Source organism: Panthera leo, chromosome B1 (genome assembly GCF_018350215.1).
Source record: "Panthera leo isolate Ple1 chromosome B1, P.leo_Ple1_pat1.1, whole genome shotgun sequence".
Taxonomy (NCBI): Eukaryota; Metazoa; Chordata; class Mammalia; order Carnivora; family Felidae; genus Panthera; species Panthera leo.
This window is the reverse complement of record NC_056682.1, coordinates 196,882,984-196,888,910: the sequence shown is the minus strand read 5'-3', so window position 1 is coordinate 196,888,910 and position 5,927 is coordinate 196,882,984. Positions and strand designations below refer to the sequence as shown.

Sequence of the window (5,927 nt, the reverse complement as noted above, 5' to 3'; positions counted from 1 at the left end):
GGTACCATTGCTCTGCCCACTTTAGGGAGAAGGACTAAGGCTCAGAGGACTTGAGACTCTTGGTCGTACTCAAGGTGACACAGCTGTCAGATGGCATAACCAGGCCTGAAATGCAACTCCACGTAGTTAACCATTATACATATCGGGCCGTGAAGGGACACGTGAATGAAAACATGAGGAAGAGGAGGAGGAGAGGGATGGAAGAAGCACAGACTTTATAATACGACAATTTCCTAGGTGTCTCCAGCTGGTTCTACCAACAAGGGGAGAAACACAATTAACCCTTATTTAGGACGTTACTGGAAACGCTTTGTCTATGTCAACTCAATTACTCTTGGCAACCACAGTCCTGGGAGGTGCGTTCGATTAATATCGTACCATATCCAGAATTTGACCACCACACACCCCTCCCAAGCCATCACCCCATCTGCATGCGAGCTACCATCCCCTCTGGCCCGGCTCGTGGCTGCAGCCTCCCTGTCCCTGAACTTGTTACCCCATAGTCCTTTCTCCACCTAGGAGCCAGAACGACACTTTGAAAATACAGGTCACATCCCATCAGGTACCTTTTCAAAGCCTCCGGTGGTTCCTCAACGTAGAGTGAAATCCAGCCGCAGCAACTCAGCCCTGTGGGGGCCCCGGCCACCTCACTCCCCTCTGGATTCAGTCCAGCCTCTCTCCGCGGCCACGCCGGCCTCCCCCGGCTCTCCTCAACTCTGCCAGGTACGCTCCTGGGCGTTTCCTCTGCATGGAATGCTGTTCCCACATGGATCTGGGCTTTTACTTCCATACCTCCTCAGTCCTTGCTCGGATGCCCCCCTCTCAGGGAGGACTTCCCTGGACACCTGCTACAGGACTGCCCCACCGCCTTCTTCCCGCCCTGCACCTCTGATCCCCCTTCCCTGCCTTCCTTTCCCCACTAACAGCCAAGTACTGTGCGGCAGGGTTCACTTAAGGGTTTGTTCATTTCCCCCTTCCTCCAGCTAGCTCTCAGAAGGCAGGATTCAGGAGCTGGAGTCTCTCCGGCTTTTTCCTAGATCTCCAGCACCTGGCAGAGAATAGGCACTCACCAAATGTGTGTAAGAGGGAGGGACAAATGGACTCCCATTTCATAGCCGAGGACACTGAGAAACGTGATTGATGGCTGGCCAGCGTCACAGGCAAGTGACCGGAGGGGTGGGCATCCAAAGGCCGCCGCCACCGGGCCCCGATGAAAGCATAACCACGCTCCCCCACTGCCTTCTGATGCGGCAGGAGCTGGCGGATCATAGGTTTACAAATCAGAGGGGCCCGGGACGGGCTCCTGGTCAACACAGCTGTGTGACCTCGGAAAGGTTCAGTCCCCTATCTCCAAACCAGCCTGCAGAACGCATATGCAGGATGGTTTGCACGGTCTCCGACCTGCCGTAGGTCTTCGATAAGCAGACGCGCAAAGTTTAGCATTGTTGTCACGATTATTATGACTATCACGGACAAGTTACCGACCCCCGTCGCCCTAGATTGAAACCGGTGGGTCTCAGGTGCATCCAGCACCTGGGCTTTATTGTTCTGCTGGAAAGGCAGAGACTCACTTCTGCCTAAGCTGCCAACCTGGAATGCTAATTCTTTTCATTTTCTGTCAGTGCCCCTGGTTTAGAATGGCAGGCCTACAGGCACACAGCGCATCGGGGTGAAGCCGTTTTGACTCTGACTTCAGGGCCCTTGAGAGAGCCGCTTGACTTCCCTGGGAGGAGTGTCTCGTTCGGAATCATTTTTTCCAGGAGTGAGTGAGTAGCCTCATGACACCTCTTGCCATCTTGCCTTGAAGAGCTTGTCCGTGGTGGCGGCCAAGGCTGTTGGGCGTGGGAGGAATTTAAAGTTGTTTGTCACGCACTGGGTGGGGGAATTCGTGGTTAGCTGAATTTCTCCCATGGTAAAATTTGGTGCCAACCTTCTTACCTTCTCCACTAATTTCCTATATTTCCTGAAGTCTTAGTGGGGTGGGAGGGCAGTAGTGTTCCAGAAAATTTCAGGGAAATGAGAAGCCAAAAAGGGCAGGCGGTAAGGCGTAATGAAGTAAAATAGAGGCATTAGCACCTTTCCTATTAAAAGAAACTTCCTAGGAAATCAGAGGACTATCCCAGGGCTCAGGAGAGATGATGAAATCAGACCCCTTCCCGCCCAAGACAGAGTGCTCTCTGACAAAGGGCCTCAACCCCTGGCCAGTCATTGCTATGGAGGCTGCGTCTGTCTGTTAAACAATGTGCCTGGAAACAGTGTCCCGGGAGTTTAGAATGCAGACAAACAAAGAGAATAGGGACTATTAACTTGGCAAAAGGATCGTTTTAGGTTTTGCGAGGGTTAGGATTGTTTACCCTTTTGTTGCTTGGGCGAGGGTGGAGCGCTCAGGAGGGAGAACATTGGCACCTCTCCTGCCCTCCCCAGAAGCAGAAAATATGGCAGCCTCCTGAAGATTTGGCCCACAGCCAGACACCCCACACAGCTAGAAGAGCCTAATGCCCTTGTTGGTGTAAAGAGCTCCTTCCCCACCCTACTGAGACCTGGAGGGAGCCCAGGGTCCTTCTGCCTGTGGTGCAGGAGTGACCCAGCCTAGTAGGCCCATGTGGGCATCACTCTGCAAGCCCTACATAAACACCTCCACCATGGCCAGTCTACCTTAGGAAGCTTCCTATTTCCATGTCTCTCCCAGTTACTTTGATCACGTGCTTGCGAAGCACTTTTAACACATTATCTCTGATTCCTCACTTTGGTCGTAGGAGGCAGAGGCTGTTATCCTCACCTGACATGGAATCAAACTCCCTGAAGGCTTCAATCATTTTCTCAGGTTCACCTGCTTTGTAATAGAGTTGGGATATGAACCCAGAACTCTAATGGCCAAAGCCACACGGTTAACCATTAGTCACTCTGTTCTCCTCTTGGGTCTGATACTCAATCCGTGAACCCTGACTGTGGAATCTGGTTCCCATGTCCCCTTTCTCTAGGACTAGATCTTGCTCCCTGGACCTCTGACAAAAACTGTGTTGGACTTCTCTCATCTCAAATGCAGGCCCTTGTTAGCTGCTGGAACAAAGCATCGCACAATGAGGACCTAAAGAACAGAAAGTTACTGTCATCAATTAAGCACTTAATGAATGATATCTGTAAAAACACCATTTCCACCGAAGTCCAGATTCTGAGATTTGGGGTAGACGTGAACTTTGGAGGAACATTATTTAGCCCCCTATAGACCCTGTTATATAGTTTATCCCCTCCAGAATTCAGATGTTCGGATCCTAACCCCCACAACCACAGATTGTGATGTGTTTTGGGAATGGAATCATTGCAGATGTAATATTGGGATAGGGTGGGCCCCTAATCCAATATGGTGTCTTTTTACAAAGGGCAAACGTGGACACAGACAAGTACAGAGGGCAGACAATCCTAGAACAGATCTTTCCCTCATAACCCTCAGAAGGAATCGAACTTTCCAACACCTTGATTTTGGACTCTTGGCCTCCAGAACTGTAAGACAATAAAGCACCTTTCATTAAGTCACCCAGTTTGTGGTACTTTGCTATGTTATGTTATCAGTCCTAGCAAATGAATATAGAAAGTTTCAGCCAAAGAACCAGAAATGGGGTAAGTGATGACCAGGCCTTCCGCTAAGAAGGAACAGGCTCAGTTATGGCAGCTCTAAGAGACTAAGACAGGGCCAAACACGTGCCCCTACTTCAGATCAGAAAAGTCCAACATGGTTTTTGCTAGAGGTCCACGGATCAAGATCCAGGCCTGGAGAAAACTCATACACACCCCCAAAACTGTTTCATAATCATGCTGTGCCCTGACTCCTCCAAATCTTAACTTAGTGATCAGACCTCGTGGCCGTGGTTACCATCCAATCATCCATCCCGTGGTTGATTCAACAAATATTTCTTCGATGCCTCACTCTATGCCAAGCACAAGCTATAGGCCCTTGAGGTCCATAGTGAACCAAACACAGTCTCTGCCTATGTGACCTCATAATGGTCTAGTGGGAGAGACAAACCAGGAAAGAGACCAAAGGTGGTGTTGGGGTGCAAGGTGTCAGGCACTGTGATAGGACTGTGAGGGAAAGAGAAGGACTCAGCACAGGGCTAAGCTCCTGGCAGGCCCTGGCCAAAGGTGGCAATGTCACAGCCAAGGGGCAAAGGATGAACAGTCATTTTTTAGGGGAATCAGAAGCAAAAGGGGATATTGCAGTCATAGAGTAGAAGAAGTACAAAAGGCATGAAGGAGCACAGTAGACTTCTGGAATGACTGCCAGCTTGGTTTCCCAAACTGTGCCAGGAGAAGTGGAGAGGGAGCAGGAGCCAGATCATGAGTCACCTCTTCACAGAAGGAATGTGGCTTTGTCCTGATGGCAAAGAGGAGCCACCAGGCAGGCAGGGGAGCAACGGGGCCAGGTCTGAGCTTTGACTTGGATGGACAGCGTGGGAGAGAGGGAACGAGACTGTGTTGGAAGGATTCCTCATGCCTCTCTCCCCCGTCCCCGGCTTATTTCTCCACCGTAATCACCCCTATGGCTGCCCCTCCCCATGCATGGGGCAGGGGCTAGGCAAGATGTGAGAGTTGTCAGCCAGGAGTCAGTAGACTCCGGGCCAGGGTTTCTTTGGTTCCAAAACTAGGAAAAGCTGATCTCACAGATGCCAGAGCTTTAATATCTCCAGCCGCCCAGGCAGACGCTGATGCATCAATACAGAACCCACTTCACTCGGGGGTTGGAGTATTTTGGACTAAAACCAAATTCTGTTACCTCAGCTCAGTCACTTCCCCTCTCCTGGCCTCAGTTTCCCCATTGATAAAGTATAAGCGACGCGGATACCCTAAGGCTGCTTTTAAGATTTTCGGGGTTTCACAAAATATAAAATAACATGGACAGGATATCTAGTGCTTCTCGTATGTCGAACTTTAGCCGCTTAGCATGATGGTTCTAGGGCCACACTGGAATTTGCCATTTTGAGCACCTAGTACGTGCTAAGCGCCATGTTTATTGTTTTACGCGCATTATGTTCTTCAGAGAAGCTTTGCCTAATCACCTGTATCATCGCATACATTAACCTATCACATATCACTACTGAACCCATGTATGCGTCTGTTTGCTTGTATCTCTTAACGAAGACATTGGGTTGTTTGTTGCCAAATCTCTAGGCTAAAGAACAATACCTAGCACGTAACAGGTTCTCAGCAAATGTGTGTGGGATGGATGGTTGGATGAATGAATTCTGAGCAAACCTCTAGCAAAAACCATGTTGGACTTCTCTGATCTGAAGTAGGGGCACGTGTTTGGCCCTGTCTTAGTCTCTTAGAGCTGCCATAACTGAGCCTGTTCCTTCTTAGCGGAAGGCCTGGTCATCGCTTACCCCACTTCTGGTTCTTTGGCTGAAACTTTCTATATTCATTTGCTAGGGCTGATAACATAACATAGCAAAGAATTGCTATGAATTCATTCATAGCAATACTTGCTCAGTATTCTGAGCAATACTCATTCTGCATTTGGTTCAGGAAATAGGTATCATGACGGCATGAGTATGATAATAAGGAGAGACATGTTTAAAGCTCTGTAGCTCGTTATCACCCTACTTGGGCAGTCCAGCGTGGGCCCGGTTAATTCTCACTTCACGCTTCTTTCATTTTCTCCTCTCAACTGGGTGCAGGAGAAAGTATCTATTGTTGCAAGAAAGAATCATTGACTCCATTTCTGTCTCCTTGAAGATGGAAGAAAGCTCTCAGTTTCAAAGAACTCCCTTAAGCGATTAGTATCATTCCGTGTAGTGCTTATAGAGTCCTGGATGGCAAACTTCCGAACACCGGAGAGACCCCTTGAACTTTCGATTCTCTATTTCAAAAGAAATGAAAGAGACAGCAACTTAATTCTTCACTAACAAAGTACAATCCAGCTCTGGTTTGGA

The 5,927-nt window shown here is 49.1% G+C and overlaps 1 long non-coding RNA gene across 1 annotated transcript; it reads right to left on the bottom strand.

Moving 5' to 3' along the window:
• Positions 1–1,500: 1,500 nt before the first annotated feature.
• LOC122218616 lies at positions 1,501–2,190 on the bottom strand. Its single transcript, XR_006202032.1, has 2 exons — positions 1,939–2,190; positions 1,501–1,832 (listed from the first exon to the last, which is right to left on the bottom strand). It is a non-coding gene; the product is annotated as an uncharacterized LOC122218616 (long non-coding RNA).
• Between the last annotated feature and the right edge of the window lie 3,737 nt (positions 2,191–5,927).